This window comes from Artemia franciscana, chromosome 5 (genome assembly GCF_032884065.1).
Source record: "Artemia franciscana chromosome 5, ASM3288406v1, whole genome shotgun sequence".
NCBI lineage: Eukaryota > Metazoa > Arthropoda > Branchiopoda > Anostraca > Artemiidae > Artemia > Artemia franciscana.
The window spans coordinates 24379214-24397601 of NC_088867.1; the positions used below are offsets into that span (position 1 = coordinate 24379214).

General features: G+C 32.4%; 1 protein-coding gene across 1 annotated transcript in view; it reads left to right on the top strand.

The window, feature by feature from the left end:
• LOC136027141 (uncharacterized) overlaps nucleotides 1–18388 on the top strand; it is a 122722-nt gene that overhangs the window by 16524 nt on the left and 87810 nt on the right. The window lies entirely within an intron of this gene.

The window sequence follows — 18388 nt, forward strand, 5'->3', positions numbered from 1 at the left end:
ATTGAGAGGGAAAAGCTTTAAAAAAGCTTTTCCCTAGCTTTAAAAAAGCTAGACGGCATAATAGTAGAATAATGAACAAGCATGTTAATAAATTGAGAGGGAGTAGTAAATCTGGACTTCTCCCAGTTAAAGGTAGGAACGGGGCTACACTTAGTGATAAGGAAAGACTTAAAGAGATATGGGCGGATCATTTTGAGAATGTGCTAAACCGAGATACAGTCGTAGGAAAAGATATAGAGGAAAATGAAAAGTTTTGATACCTTGGATGCGAAGGAAGTTTTTTTTTGAGGAAAAATTAGCAACAGTACTAAAAGAATCAAAAACTAGTAAGGCTCCAGGTGCTGATAATGTGGTAAATGAGTTTCTTAATTATGGTGGGTCTGAGGTTAGAAATAAGCTACTGAAGATTATGAATATAATTTTTGAAAATGGAGAAACACCTAGCGATTTTAGGAAAATCTCAATTAAACACTGTATGGAGAAACACCTAAAAAATGGAGAAACACCTAGCGATTTTAGGAAAACCTCAATTAAACACTGTATAAGAAAGGTAATAAGAGTGAGTGTTGTAATTATCGAGGGACTAGTTCGGTCTCTGTAGGTAGCAAATTACTTAGTTTAGACTGAGAGATCTTATAGACAAAGTTTTAAAAGAAGAACAGTGCGGTAGACAAGGTAGAGGATGCCTCGACCAATTTTTTACACTTAGGTTAATAATCGAGAAGTGCCTTAGTTGTCAAAGAATTCGTGGTAACAATATGTAGTAAAGAGCGACCCGACTCAATAGTAACCGAAACTCTAATAAATAGAAAATAGGGAGAAACATCCCCTAAAGTCACAGAATCTTAGCGAAAATCACATAATCAGATTCAGCGTATGAGAGAACATAACTGTAGAAGTTTCAAGCTCCTATCTACAAAAAACAGGGATTTTTTTTGATCGTGTTTATTTGTTTTTTTTTTTATGTGTTTTTTTCCCCACGGGTGGTCGTATCGACCCAATGGTCCTAGAGTGTCGCGAGAGGGCTCATTCTAATGGAAATTAAAAATTCTAGCTCCCTTTTTAAGTGACTGATAAAATTAGAGGGCATTTAGTCCCCCTCTGACTCACATTATTCCACAAAGTCACCGGGTCAAAATTTTGAGATTGACATTCTGTTCAGCTTAGTCGGAAACTTCATAGCTATGTCTTTGGGGACGACGTAATCCCCCACACTCCCCGGAGGAGGGGTTGCAAGTTACAAACTTTGACCATTGTTTACACAGAGTAATGGTTATTATGAAGTGTACAGACGTTTTAGGGGGAAGTTTTCGCGTTGGGGTGGGGATGGGTCGGGTGGAGGGGGTTATGTGGGAGGATCTTTATTTGGAGGAACTTATCATGAGGGAAGAGAACTTCCATGAAGAGGCCGCAGGATTTTCTAGCAATATTTAAAAATAACAATGAGAAAATATTTTTTTTTTTTCAACTGGAAATAATGAGCAGCATTAAAACTTAAAACGAACATGAAATATTACGTATACAAGGGGCTTCGTCTCCTCCCCAATACCTTGCTGTTTACGCTAATTTTTTTTTTTTACTAATTTCAACTATTTATTCCACGGCGTTTGTGATTCAGGGGTCACTCTTAAAGATTTTGGACTAAATACAAGCTTTAGTGTAAAGAGTGAGGTATTGACGAGGGGGCAAACCCCCTCATATACGTAATAAATATACGCAAATATTGAAGTTTGTTACGTAAGTTAATTCGTAAGGTAGGTATGTTTATTACTAACAAAAACGTTCGTAAGAAAAGAAATGAAGAAATCCAGTTGCATTTTCAAGCAACCAAAAATTGGAGGGCATCTAGGCCTCCCCTCACACCCCTTTTCTTTATCAAAATCGTCCGATCAAAACTATGAGAAAACCATTTAGCAAAAAAAAATTAATATGCAAATTTTGTTTTAAATATTTATGTACGGTGAGCCAAAATCAAAATATGCATTAATTAAAAAATGTTCAAAAATTAAATAAAAAAAGTTTATTAACTGCAAGTAATGAGCAACATTAAAACTTAAAACGAACAGAAATTATTCCGTACATGAAAAGGATTGTCCCCTCCTCAACATCTCACTCTTTACACTAATTTTTTTTATTGTTTTAAAAAGTAGAGTTGTGACAAAGAGTCAAACTTTAGCGTAAAGAGTGGGGAGTTGAGGAGGGGACAACCCCTTTCGTATACGGAATAATTTCTGTTCGTTTTAATTTTAAATGTCAATTCTTACTTGCAGTTAAAAAAAACAGGTTTTTCTATTTAAGTATTTGTAAAGACAATTGGAGCTGTGAAGATGTCAAAAGTAGAATAGCTAAGGCCCAGGGTGTTTTTACAGTTAAAAAAAAGTTTGGACGAATAAGAAGATAATTCTACCAACCAAGATTAGAATATTGGAAGGTATAGTAATGACAGTGGTCAAACATGGCTCTGAAACATGGGCGCCCCAAAAAGCGGATGAAGATTTACTAGATGTTTTCCAGAGAAATTGCCTACGAATTGTTAGGGGTACCCAGCTGACTGACCGTATTTCAAACAGTAGGCTACGCGAAGAATGCGGTTTAATCCTGCTCTCTAGGGACATAATGAAAGAAATTTTAAAATGGCTAGGGCACGTTCGGCGGATGAAGGATGACGTATTGCCGAAGATCGTCCTTTTCCGCCAGCTATCTAGGACTTAACGTAAAGTAGGTCGTCCTTGTCTGGGGCGGGGGATTTCATAAAAAAGAATTAATGGAAATGGGAAGTTCCTGGGAAGGTGTAAAGATGGAGGCTTTGAAAAGATTGGGACGAAGGAGGAGCGTGGAGTAAATATCTTCAGCCAATGGGACTGAGAGGATGTATTTTAAGAGATATACTCCGTATCCAAGCTCCGCCTACCTTCTGTTATGATAGGAACCTAGAATTTGTCTTTAAAATTTGGTTGCCACACAGCCACAGTCATGTGGGTACTCCCAAGTAATTTTAGACATCTGGATTTTCTCAGTTCAGACACTAACAGGCGTCTAAATTTCAGAAATTGGCAATTTCTGAAGTATGAAACTTTGAAGCCTTTTAGTTGCTTGCCTCTGAAGGTAAGTGTTCGATCATTTGTTGTGAAAGTCATTCTGGGGTTCGGAGCCTACCTATCCAATTTCAAATGGCTCTCATCACTTTTAATTGCTGGGCTACAGAAAAACAGAAAGTTTACCCGGAATAAATGTCGTTGCTCAAAAAGTTTCGGAACGCTTACTGGTTTAATGTTTCTCAGAACGAATACAAGAAAGAAAAGAAGATAATGAGGAAATTTGTGAAGACAGTGAATAACACGGTAGCATAAATCAATCCGAATATTTCAATTATATATTCATCAGGCGTCATCAACAAAATTCAGTACAAAACAAATAAAAAGTAAACAAACTTACTAAAAATGCACAACAATAAAACAAATTTTATAAACTAAAATCATAAAATAATTATAAGATAAATCATAAAAGAGTCTAGACTTCCTCGCTTTACATAGGTTTATTCTTGGCCGAACTGTACTTCTTTCAAATTTTAGTGATTATATTACTTTATTTTGCTTATCTTTGGTATATTGCAGCTTTTTAATTTTCTTTGAAAAGCTTCTATAATCAAAGCTTATTTAAATTTTTCTTTGGAAAACCCTTTTTAAGTCAATATCTACTCGTTTTTAATTGACATTGTTTTTTTATTGGTTAACAAGATGAATATTTATAAGGCTTTTATTTCCTTTTTCTGTATCTAATTTAGATTGTGGATTGTTATTTGAATTTCTGACAAAAACTGTAACAAATTTGTATTGTAGTTCTAATAAGGAACTTTGGACGGATAAGTAGGGAGAATGTTATTCAAATAAATTGACTGAAAATATGCTTAATTTTTGGCCTTCTGTAGAACTGAAGCCTCACTGATCCCCATCCCTTGAAACATCAAGGTTAAAACCTTGAATATAGAAGTATATTAGAATGTCGAACAGTTATTAGAATACAGAACCTTGAATATAGAATTCTAACACACATTATTTGAAATAACCGCGTTATACTGAAAAACAGATTCAATTTTGAATAGGTTATGCTTTTGTTTCAAGCGTGAACTGTCAGATATAAAGGTCCATATGTATATCTAGGTGGTTAATTATCTTATCTATTCCCTGATCTGGAACGTAATGTTCAAAAAATTAATTCCTTCTTTTATGATTCCTCTTGTGAAGAAAATAAATGGTACTGTCTTTTCTGCGTGACGAACTCTGGGTAATATTGATATCCAACGCCTATTTTATTCTTTGTTTTAGGGCAAGTTGGAATTTTACCAAAAACATTGATAATTTTCATTCATATTTAAATTTGAATCAAAACATTGACATAAGTTTGGTTTTGAGAATAGCCAAGAAAATACTATATACAAAAAGAAGAAGAAAAATCATCTAGCCCTGGAAAACAAGTGCAAAACAGTTGTGAATAATAACAAAAAGCAGAACTTTTAATGATAGAATTAAAAAAAAAAAAGGTTTTTTCAACTGAAACAAGGAGCAACATTCAAACGTAAAACGAACATAAATTATTATTTATATGAGAGGGGCCTCTTCCTCAGCACCTCGTTATTACCACCGAAGTTGTTAGTACTTTTAAAACACCTTATTATTGTTCTAATTACACGACCCTTGTGGTTCAGGAGTCGTTCATAAGGAATTAGGAGAAAATTCAAACTTAAGCGTAAAGAGCAAGGTTTTGAGAAGGACCCTTCTCATATACGTAATAATTTCTGTTCATTTTAACATTTAATCTTTCTCCTTACTGTCAGTTGACAAATTTTTTTCTGATTATTTTTTAAATAAAGCCAGGAAATCAGGCTCCTCATCCGAGGAGAAATACCCCTCCCCATTGAAATAGCCTCTAGGCAATTCCATCCCGGCAAAAATTTACCCTGGACAATTGCCCTTGGCATCTCCACGCGAAAAATTGAGTCTGCAAAGAGAAAGTAAAACATAAAGACAATTCTGACAAATTCCCCAAGCGTAAAATTTTCCCTGAAAAGTTCAACCCCTGGAAACTTCTCTTTCCATAGGAAATTTTCCCCGTGAGATATCTCCTCAGCAGAAGATTCCCCCGGAAGGGGGTCATGTTATCTCCAAAGGCACATTTATTGCGCCTTTCAACTATACTGAAAAAATGGCTATCACAAAATTTTGATCAGCCGATTTGGGGAAAAAAGTGTGGTAGGAGGCCTGGCCACCTTCCAATATTGTTGGTCGTTTCAAAAAGGACATTAGATTTATTTTTTTTTAATTTTCGTTCTAATGAGCTGTTTCCTCAGAACTTTGATGCTTTTGAAATTTGAAATTTGTCATAATTTCCTATTTAGCCATAATGCACCACTAGGGAAGGAACTGTCTTTAGATGGGTACATTATTAAAGCTTAAAATGAACAGAAGTTATTTATGTATGAGGGGGCTGCCCCCTCCTGTATACCTCGTTCGTTATGCTCGAATTTTTAATACTTTAAAAACGCCTTCTTTTCCGATATAACGGCCCTTGTGTTTCAGAAGTCTTCTTAAAGAATTGGGCAAGAAGTCCAACTTTAGCGTAGGTGACGAGAGGCAGAGGAGGGGGCAACCACCCTCATATATAGAATAATTTCTGTTCGTTTTAATTTTTAATGTTGCTTCTTGCTTTCAGTTAAAAAAAATTGTTTTGCTTGTTTCATTTCAGGCAGTTTTTCAAATCATACCGGAAAATACACTTTCTCCTTCGCGGAAAATTTACCCAGAAATTTCACAAAAGCAACTACTATATGTAAACAGTGGACAAATTGCATAGCTTACAACCTTATCCCCAGGGGCTGTGGGGGGTCTTGTAATCCCCAGAGACATAGTTATTGGACCTTTCCACTATGCAGAACCAAATGACTATCTCAAAAATTTGATCGAATATCTTTAAGGAATAAGGGGCATGGCAGAAGGGCTAGTTAGCATCCAATCTTTCTGGTCACTTAAAAAGGGTACTAGAACTTTTGATTTCCGCTCGAATGAGCCTTCACCTGATGTTTTAGGACTATGGACAGCGGCAAAGGGGGGGGAGGGGACCATGACCCCCTGAAAATTTGGGACTATAAAATAATTATAAGGAGACCAGAGGTTAAAGAGCAAAATAGGGGAAAACCATGGACACAATATGTGTTGCCCCATTATTGGCTACATGCCAATAGATTTTGACAATTCATAAGGAAAATTTAAGTTATGCTTTGTGACTGAGGGACCCCTTTCCAGTTTTTCACAAACATGTTTTCTATATGATTTGGTTGGAGTAACACAAAAAATCAATTTTTTCATAGCAATGAATGGTAAGTAAATAACAATCCTTGTCAATAACGAAAGTGTAAGAACCTAACTATTGATAACATTCAATCAAAGAATCAGCTTTTCATGGTGATTCTAAATATGTATTTGTTTATTGGTAATTAGTGCTGTTATTAGTAAACAAGAAAGTTTGTATAATTAAAGAAAACACAAGGAAAACAACTTAATGAGGGGGCCGATTTCGGTAAAAATATGCCGTCAATTTTTGCTTGCATTGCAAGATTACCCATGAGCTGATATATGAAGTTACTATAATCAAAAATATTTCTCCTGAGCGGAATGCTGGTAATAATTTGTACTTTCTCTCTGAATGGATACGTTTTTTTTGTTTTTTTGTTATCATTTTTTTTTACAGGAGTGATTGTATTTATCTAGCTGTCACTTTGAAAAAGGTATAATTTTTTAATGTTATGAAGTATAAAAGTGTCAAATATATTGGTTTTTAGTATTCAAAATCAGGTTAAAAATATTGAATTAAAAAATTTTATTTGATTTTCTTAACTTTAGTTTTAATGTTTTACTTTGAAAAAACTACTTTGATAATACGTTACTTTTGATAAACAATTGAGTCTAAGGGTATTAAATATTTTGGTGTTTGGTAACCAAGTTCAAAACTGTCGATATTGTTAAAAAATATTCGTCCAACGCCTCGGCATTTCTCAACAGAACTAATTGCTGTGAGTTTATATCTTAGTTTTTGTAAGTAGGCTGTTGTCTTGTGTATTTTTTGTAATTAGTTACTTTTTTCACTTTTATATACTTTTACTTTAACTGACATACTTTTTCCGTTGCCCTTAGAAAAATGTTTGTCTCTAAGCTTCACTAAATAAATTAACTAAATAAAACAAGTTTTTTTTTAACTGCAAGTAAGGAACGACATTAAAACTTAAAACGAACAGAAATTATTCTGTACATGAAAGGGGTTGTCCCCTCCTCAACGCCCCGCTCTTTACGCTAAATTTTTTTATTGTTTTAAAAAGTAGAGTTGTGACAAAGAGTCAAAATTTAGCATAAAGAGCGGGGTGCTGAGGAGGGACAACCCCTTTCATACGGAATAGCTTCTGTCTGTTTTAAGTTTTAATGTCACTCCTTACTTGCAGTTAAGAAAAACTCATTTTTGTATTTAATTTCTGAACGTTTTTGAATTAATGTATGTTTTGATTTTGGCTCACCGCACATGAATAATTAAAACAAAATTTGCATATTATTGTTTTTTTGTTAAATGGCTTTCTCATAGTTTTGACGATTTTGGTTAAAAATGAGTGGGCAGGAAGCCTAGTTGGCCCGTAATTTTTGGTTATTTAAAAATGCAAATATTTTTTTTTATTTTTTTATGAACGTTTTTGTTAGTAATAAACATATGTACCTTACGAATTAACTTACGTAACGAACTTCTGTATTTTTGTATTTTCATTACGTATATGAGGGGTTTCGCCCCCTCGTCAATACCTCGCTCTTTACACTAAAGCTTCAATTTTGTACCAAATCCTTAAGAATGACCCCTGAATCACAAAGGCCATAGAATGAATAGTTGAAATTACTAAAAATGCTTTAGCTTAAAGAGCAAGGTATTGTAGAGGAGACGAATACCCTTATATACGTAATATTTTATGATCGTTTTAAGTTTTAATGCTGCTTATTACTTCCAGTTAAAAAAATATTTATTTTCTTATTGTTTTTTTTAAAATAATGCTAGAAAATCCTGCGCCTCCTTCATGGAAATTCTCTCCCCTCATGATAAAATTCCTCCATGGAAAGATCCTCCCACGTAACCCCTCCCCCCGACCTTCTCCCAACCCAATGTGAAAAAGTCCCCGAAAACGTCTTCACGGTTCATAATAACCATAACTATATGTAAACAATGCTCGAAGTTTGCAGCCCCTCCCCTGGGGACTGTGGGGGATTAAGTCGTCCCCAAAGACTTAGTTATTAGGTTTTGACTAAGCTAAACAGAATGGCTTTCTCAAAAATTTGATCCGGTGACTTCGGGGGAAAATGTGCGTGAGAGGGGGCCTAGGTGCCTTCCAATTTTTGGTCACTTAAAAAGTGCACTAGAACTTTTAATTTACGTTGGAATGAGCCCTCCTGTGACATTCTAGGACCACTTGGTTGATACGATCACCCATGAGGAAATAAACAAAAAACTAAATAAAAAACAAATAAACACCCATCCGTGATCTGTCTTCTGGCAAAATTACAAAATTCCACATTTTTGTCGATAGGAACTTGAAACTTCTGCAGTAGGGTTTTCTGGTACGCTGAATCAGATGGCGAGATTTGAAGATTCTATGGCTTTTAGGGGGTGTTTTCCCCTATTTTTTAAAATTTGGCAAATTTTCTGAAGCTCGTAACTTTTAATGGGTAAGACTAAACGTGATGAAACTTATATAATTAGAATCAGAATTAAAATGCGGTTCTTTTGATGAAACTACTGGTATCAAAATTCTGTTTTTAAAGTTTCGGTTTTTTGAGCCAGGTCGTTCCTTATTACAATTCATTACCACGAACTGTTTGAGAAAGAAACAAGTTTTTTTTTTAAACCAAAAGTAAGGAGCAACATTAAACTTAAAACGAACAAAGATTGTTACGTATATGGGGTGGGGGCTCCCCTCCTCAACACCTCGCTATTGACGCAACAATTTTTCGGCAATTTAAAAAAAGTTAATAATTATCTAATTAAACGACCCTTGTGTTTCAGGAGTTGTATTTAAAGAATTGGGTCAGAATTTAAATTTTAGCATAAGGAGTGAGGTGTTGAGGAGGAGACAATCCCCTTGTATACGTAATAATTTATGTCCATTTTAAGTTTTGATGTATGTCATTACTTTCACTTGAAAAAACTTGTTTTATTTAAATTGAATTTCTGATCGTTTTCCAAATAACGCCAAGATACCTGGCTCTACCTCCACTGAAAAATCCTCTCCCCAAAGAAATACCCTCTGAACAATTCAATCCTAGCGAAAATTTACCCTGGAAAGTTACTTTTAGTATCTCCCCGCCTAAAATTGAATTGGTAAAGATAAAGCGAGACATATAAAGAAATTTCGTATAGGAATTCTGGCAAATTCACTTAGCGTAAAACACCCCATTAAAAGTTCTCTCCCTGAAACTTCTCTCTCCATGAAAATTTATCCCCGTGCAAATTATTTCTAGAAGAAAATTGGTCCTCCCCTCCCTACCCGAACAATGTATACATACTTCCCAATAGCAAATAAAACAATGGGTAAATTTCACAACTTAAAAACCTTTCCCGAGGGGATGTAGGGGGTTATTTTTATATCTAAAGACATAGTTATTGAGCCTTTCAATTATGCTGAACAAAAAAGCTATCTCAAAATTTTGATTACACGATTTTGGGAAAAAGTGGTGTGGGAGGGGGCCTAGTTGCCCTCCAACTTTTTTGGTCTCTAAAAAGGACACTAGTACTTTCCAATTCCTTTATAATGGGCCTTCTCTCGAAGTTTTAGGTCCACTGGGTCGATACGATCTTCACTGAAAAAAGAAACAAAAACAAAAAAAGGACAAAAACACAGAAACAAATAAACACGCATCCGTGTTTATTTTTTGGCAAAAATTAGAAAATTCCACATTTTTGCAGATATGAGCTTGAAACCTCTACAGTAGGGTTCTTTGACACGTTGAATCCGATGGTCTGATTTTCACTAAAATTCTATTGATTTGAGGGGGTCTTTTCCTCTTTTTCGAGAATCAGGCAAATTTTCTCAGGCTCGTGGCTTTTGATGGGTAAGACTAAACTTAATGAAACTTATATATTTGGAATCAGCATAACTAGCCAATATATCTATTTTATCTTATCTTTTGATATATATTTATTGGCATTACAATTCTGTTTTTTAAAGTTTCAATTAGTATTGAGCCGGGTCGCTCCTTACAGTTCCTTACCACGAACTGTTTGATTTACCCATCAAAATCCAAATAGAGATCGATGAAATATTGATCGTTTTTTCTGTGTTACCAAAAGTGTTGTATTCATAAAACTTTACAGTTTCATGAAATGTAATTAAACAAATAGAAAAAACTTTATCAACTAAAGTAAGGAACAAGCTTAAAACTTAAAACAAATGTAAATCACTCTCTAGGAAGAGTGTCCCCTTCTCAACAGCTCATTAGACAAAAGTTTTTTGTGTTTTAAAAAATCTTGTGTTTTAAAAATTTTAAATCCTGACCGGCATTAAGCCTCTTATATTCCTTTTAAATTGATCTGTAGATCTTGTAATTTTGCTAGACCTCATGCCATATGAGCTATTCGCTCTTCCGACCTCGTCACAAGTGCCATATGAGCTCTTAGCTCTTTTTTTTCACAAGAGGCAGCGACAAGTTATATATGCTGTAGACTAATTATTATGTCACTTTACGTTGTATCAACGTTTTGATTTCCTATTTGATGGCTCTGTGTGATTTTCTGTGTTTATTGAGATTCTTCGGGATGGTCAGCTTTCAGATATGAAAACGAGCTTTAATCAACAAAAAATTATGAAACCTAACTTCAAATCTTATGACACTTGCTATCTTTAGCAAATGTTCTAAGGCAACTAGAGTGGACTCAACCCACATCTCCCCATAAAACACACAACTAATATCTAACTGATCATCCTCACCCTTCCAATTGATATGAGAAGAATGTAAACACTCGAAACTACAATTATTAGTCAGGTTTAGCTCACTTTCTGCTTGCTCACTCAGTAACTAGGCTGACAGCAAGAGATGTTGGAACTCATTTCCTCCCCTTTCCCCACTTTGTTAGATTGGGCACAGACTCTAAGATTTTACAACTCTAGTTCGTGAGTTAGTTAGTGTCTAATAGTTAGTGTCTCTAGTTCTTAATTTCTCCAAAATTTTGTTACGATGTGATGTCCTTTTACGGTAGATATGCTGATGAAAAAAAATTTGGATCCACCTTCTTCCTGTCTTTCAGAAGTGGAATTGACAAAACAAAAATCGCAAAGAAGAGAGAAGCGAGGAAAATAACAGCCAGTAAAAACAGAAGAAAAAGTCATGCAAATATTTCGATTGAGACCTCTGCTGAACCGTCCTCAGTGCAGGATAATATGAAAAAATGGAGACAAAAGTCCAAAGATAAATATAAAACCCAACCTCTAAATAAATACTGACACTAAAATAAGGACCGTTTCGAAGTAACGATAAAAGGGTAACTCGAAAGGTCCATGCACTGAAAAGGTGTTACCCTTTTATAGTTACTTCGAAAGGGTCCTCATAGCATAATCCAGCCGACATCTCATTTTCAAATACCTTTCTGCACATGATTAACAAGATAAAGTTAACCTGTTCATTTGATTTCAAATTGGACTAATAGAATCTATGATATAGTTATGAACTTTACATGACGGCATCTATAATATAGACATAGTGTAACTGCTTGTATCATCCTATTCATGGTAACAAGTGCTTGTATCAACACTTTTTTTTAGAGGGGACTTATGGTCATCCATGTAGCTCCAATCTCAAAGGGGCCCAAATCGCCTCCCCCAACTTTTTGCCCCTCCCTTTTTTTGCACTTAATTTATTTTTAAAGTTGAACATTTTTGGACTTAAAATTTTATTTGTTTTTAATTAGAAATTTTTCTGTATCTTTTTTTCATATCTTAAAATGACATAAAATATACTTGAAAAAATTCACTTGTGATATTTTCAAAATACGCAACGAAGATAATATACATATGTTAGTAGTGATTTTTTATATTTGATAAATGATTTTTTGTAGTGACATTTTTTTCTTTTTTCACTTTTTTGGGATTTAGAAAGGTTAAAAGTATTGCTTAGTATGTGAGTATGCATAAAGGTAAAGGTAAAGGATACGGCGTTAGACTTTGCAGTCCCTACCGGCGGTGCTGATCTCCGTTTCTGGGCCCTTCAGCCAGGAAGTGCAATGGGGGGTTGGGGGCCAACCATCCTGTGCTTTCGCACACCCTTCCTGTTTACCTTCCCCAGATTTCTCCAGGTACCCATTTAGAGCTGGGTTGACTCTGGCTAAGCTTATAGAGCCACGCCACTGACCCCCGTCCCAAACTAATTAATTGGGTATACTGGGCTCCGAACCTGCGTCCTCTCAGACGAAGGATTCTGAATCCAGCGCACCAATCCACTAGGCCAGGACGGCATAAAGTGGAAATTAATTAAGTTGTTTATATTTTAAGCGATGATACGGCAGTCCCATGAGGGAAATGATAGACAAAAAGCCCATTGAAAAGTATTGTATAGTATCGGGGATATTCATAAAGTCAAAATGAATTAAGTCGCATATATTTTAAGCGACGATATGCCAGCTCCACCAGGGAAATGATACAATAGAGCTATTTGAAAATTAATGCTCAGCGTCAGGGTATGCATAAATTTTAAATTAATAAAGTCATATATGTTTTAAGCGTTGATACGACAGCCCAATGAGGGATATGATACAATAAAGTCTTGTGATGAGCATATTTTAGTTCTGGGGTAGGCATAAAGTTGAAACTAATGAAGTTTTATATATTTCAAGCAATGGTATAACAGCCATATAAGGAAAGTGACAGAATAAATTCTTTTTAAAAGTATTGCTTAGAATTCGAGGTATGCAGGAAGTCGAAATTGATAAAGTCATATATATTTTAAGCGATAATACAACAGTCCTTTTTGAAAAGCATTGCCTAGTATTGGGATATGCATAGACCTGAAACTAATAAAGTCATATATATTTTAATCAATGATACGACAGCCCTAAGACGGAAATGATATAATAAAGCTTTTTGAAAATTATTGCTTAGTATTGGGGTATGTATAAAGTCGAAATTAATAAGATCATATATATTTTAAGAATTCATACGACAGCCCTATGACGGAAATGATAGAATAAAGCCTTTGAAAAATATTATTTAGCATTGGAGTCTGCAAAAAGTCAAAGTTAACAAAGTCGTAAATATTTTAATCGATGATATGACAGACCCATGAGGGAAATGATAGAATAAAGCCGTTTGAAAATTATTGCTTAGTATTGGGGATATGAATAAAGTTGAAATTAATGAAGTCGTGTATATTTTAAGCGATTATACAACAACCTTAAGAGAGAAATAGTACAATAAAACCTTTGGAAAAGTATTGCTTAGTATTGGAGTATGCATAAAGTCAACATAAACAAAGTCGTATATATTTTAAGCGATGATACAACAGCCCTATGAGGGAACTGTCACAATAAACCCTTTCGAATATGATTGCTTAGTATTAGGGTATTCTCGAAGTCAAAATTAATAAAGTCGTATATATTTTAAGGGATGTTATGACAGCCCTACGAGAAAAATGATAGAATAAAGTCTATTGAAAAGTATTGCTCAGACTTAGGTAAAAACACGTCCTTAAAGAATACAATTTTTTTTTACAAAATACTTCTTACAAAAATAAAATTCTTACAAAACAAAATAAATCCTAAGAAATTACAAATTGTTATAATAAAACAAACGTACTGCAAAAAATAATTCTTGCAAATAAATATACATCCTAAAATCCAAGTTTCTTAAATGATCAAATATTTTTAATAAAATCAGATGTATTTTAATCGTGTGTTTTCTTGTTTCTGACATCTAAAACCCAAGTTTCTTAAATGTCGAAAAATTTTTAATAAAAAAAGATGTATTCTAACCATATGCGTTTCTTTTGCATGGAAATTTAACCACAAGTTTCTCAAATGATGAAATATTATTAATAGAAATCAGATGCATTTTAGCCATGTAATACCTTAATTGTCAAAACTAAAACCCATATTCCTTAAATGCAAAAGACTTTTAAATAAAATAAGATGAATTTTAACTGTTTATTTTCATATTTTTGAAAACTAAAAACCAAGTTTCTTAAATTTTCAAATATTTTTAATAAAATGAGATGTATTTTGACCGTTTGCGTTTTTTAAATGAAAACCAGAACCCATAGTTCTTAAATGATTAAATACTATTAATAAAATCTTATGTATTTCAACCATTTGCATTATTATTTCTGAAAATAAAAACCCAAGTTTCTTAAATGATCGAATATTTTTAATAAAATCAGATGTATTTTAACCGAATGATCGCTTTTTTTGAAAAGTACAACTTTAGTTTCTTAAATAATAAAATATTTGTAATAAAATCAAATATTTCTAATAAAATCAAAAGTACTTTAACCATATGTGTCCTTATTTTTCAAAACTAAAACCCAAGTTTCTTAACTACTCAAATATTTTTAATAAAAAAAGATGCATTTTAACCATGCGTGTTCCATTTTATAAATCACATATATTTTAAACGCGGGTGTTCTTGTTTCTCAAAATTGAAGCCCAAGTTTTTTAAATACCCAAATATTTTTAATAAAGTAAGATATATGTTAAACGCGTGCGTTCCTTTTTGTAAAAACTAAAACTCAAGCTTTTTAAATGATCAAATATTATCAATAATATCAGATGTTTTATAATCGTTGGCACTCTTTTTCTTATAAAAACTGAAACCCAAGTTTCTCAAATGATCTGTTATTATTGATAAATGAGATGTATTTAAACGTGTGTGTTCTTATTTCTAAAAACTAAAGCCCAAGTTCCTTAAATACTCAGGTATTTTTTAATAGAATAAGATGTGTTATAACCGTGTGTATTCTTATTTTAATAATATACACCCCCAAGTTTTTCAAATGACCATACACATATAATAAAATCAGATGTATTTTAACCGTATGTGTTCTCATTTCTCAATCTAAAACGCAAGTTTTTTAAATGCTAAAATATCTTTAATAAAATAAGATGCATTTTAGCTCTGCGCCTTCTTTTTGTGAAAACTAAAAATCCAAGTTTCTTAAGTAATCGTAATTATATAAAAACCGAAAACAGATGCATGTGATCTGTGTGTATGTTTTTTCAGAAAACTAAACCCAAAGTTTCTCAAATTCTCAAAGATGTCTAATAAAACAAGATGTATTTTAACCGTGTGCGTGTCTTTTCATTAAAACTAAACTACAAGTTTCTCAAATGATTAAATATTGTTAATGAATATCAAATGTATTTTATCCGTGAGTATTTTCATTTCTGGAAACTAAAACACATAATTTCTTATATGATCAAATGTTATTAATAAAATAAAATGTTCTTTAACCATATGCAATCTTTTTTATTAAAACTAAAACGCAATTTTCTTAAACAAAAAAATATTTTTAATAAAATTAAATATAATTTAACCGTATGTATTCTTTTTATGAAACCTAAAAGCCAAGTTTCTTAAATGATCAAATACTATTGAAATCAGATTTGTTTTAACCGTGTGCGTTTCTTTTCATGAAAACTAAACCCAACTTTCTCAAAAAATCAAATACTATTAATGAAGATCAAATGTATTTTATCCATGTGTATTCTTATTTCTAAGAACTAAAACGCAAAATTTCATAAAGGATCAAATACTAATAATAAAATAAGATGTTTTGTTACCGTGTGCATTTTTTTTATGAAAACTAAAACCCAAGTTTCTTGAATGATTAAATATTCTTAATAAAATCAGATGTATTTTAACCGTATGCCGTGCTTTTTATGAAAACTATAACCCAATTTTCTTAAATACTCAATAATTTTAATAGATTCAAATATACTTTAACCGTATGCATTCTGTTTATGAAACCTGAAAGCCAACTCTCTCAAATGATCAAATGTTATCAGATGTATCTTAACTATGTCCGTTTCTTTCATGAAAACTAAACCTCAACTTTGCTGAAAGATTAAATATTTCTAATGAAAAGTGAAATGTATTTCGTCTGTGTGTAGGCATGTTCCTGAGAACTGAAATGCATGTTTTTTAAAAGCTCAAATATTTTTTAATAAAATAAAATGTATTTTAACCGTGTGCATCATTTTTATAAGAACTAAAACCCTAGTTTTTTAGATGATCAAATTTTATTAATAAAATCAGATGTATTTTTAACGTGTGTGTTTGCATTTCTAAAAAATAAACCCCAAGTTTCTTAAATATTTTCAATAAAATCATGTGTACTTTAAGCGTGTGCATTAGTTTCCATGAAAACTAAAAACCAAGTTTCTTAAGGGTCCAAATGTCAATGATAAAATCAGATGTGTTTTAACCGTGTCTTTTTTTTTATTTCTGAAAACTAAAACCTATGTTTATTAAATTTTCGAATATTTTGAATAAAATAATGTGTATTTTACCCGTCTGCGTTTTTTAAATGAAAACTATAGCCCTAGTTTCTTAAAAGATTAAGTAAAATCAAGCAAATCTGGTTTATTTTAATCCTGTTCGATCTTACATCTGAGAACTAAAAAGCGAAGTTTCTTAAATGATCAAATATTTTTAATATAGCCAAATGTACTTTAACCATATACCTCCTTATTTTTCAAAACTAAAACCCAATTTTTTTCACCTACTCGAAAAATTTTAATTAAGTATGATTTATTTTAATGACTTGCGTTCCTATTTATGAAAACTAAAACCCAAGTATGTGATATGATCAAATATTTTCAGTAAAATCACATTATTTTAACCGTGCGCGCTCTTTCTTATGAAAACTAAAACCAAAGTTTCTTAAATAATCAAACATTATTAATACATCAGATGTATTTTGAACGCGTGTGTTCTCCTTTCTGAAATCTAAGGCCCAAGTTTCCTATATGCTCGAATATTTTCAATAAAATAGGATGTGTTTTAACCGTGTGTGTTCTTTTTTCTCAATAAAACTAAACCCCAAGTTCCTCAAATAATAAAATATTATTAATAAAACCAGATGTATTTTAACCGTATGTGTTCTTACTTCTGGAACTAAAACCCAAGTTCCTTCAATGCTCAAATATTTTTAATAAAGTAAGATTGTTTTTAACCGTGAATCTTCTTTTCATGAAAACTGAAGATCGAAGTTTCTTAATTGATCATATATTACTAATAAAATCAGATATATGTCAACCGTTTGTGTTTTATTTCGGAGAAATTAATCCCAAGTTATTTAAATTCTTAATCATTTTTAACAAAACAAAATATATTTTAACCATGTGCGTATTTTTCCATGAAAACTAAAGCCCAAGTTTTTCCAATGATTATATATCATTACTGAAAATAAGATGTATTTTATCCGTGTGTCTTCTTATTTCCGAAAACTAGAACAAAAATTTCTTACATGCTCAAATATTTTTAATAAAATAAGATTTTTTCAATCGTGGGCATTCATTTTTGTGAAAACTAAAACTTTTGTTTCTTAAATGACCAAATATTCAAATATTATTAATAAAATCAGGTGTATTTTAACCATGTTTAGTTTTATTTCTAAAATATAAAACACTACTTTTTTCAAATGATCAAATGTATTTAATAAAATAAGATATGTTTTAACCATGTTTGTTTCTTTTAATGAGAACTGTACCCCAAATTCATTAAATGATTAAATACTATTAATGAAAATCAAATGTTTTTTATCCGGTTGTTTTCTTATTTCTGAAAACTAAAACGTAAGTTTCTTAAATCTTCAAATATATTTAATGAAATAAAATGTATTTTAACCATGTGTATTCTTTTTATGAAACGTAAACCCAAGTTTCTTGAGTGATTAAATATCAAAAATAAAATCAGATGTATGTTAACTGTTTGTCTGTTTTTATTTCAGAAAACGAAACCCCAAGTTTATTAAATGCATAAAATTTTTTAATGTTGCTAAATACTACTTTAAAGTACTAATTTAACGTTAGGTTTGTTTGGGTTCAGTTAGCGTAGGGGCCACGCTGACTGAACCCAAATGAACCAAAGTTTAAAGAAGTACTTTAACGAGCATGCGCTCAAGATTTATAAGCAGTTTTTGATACATGTTTGTATATCATTTTTAGAAGTTCTTAAGGGAGATATGAGTTCTTTTTGAACCAAGGAGATCCATTGGCTCAATATTTATGAGATGTTAAATCCGAACGAAAAATTAGTGAGTTGCAGGTCTTACGCTTAATAAGTTAAGATTCCCTAGTGAAAACTTTTATCCCTGACGCCTCC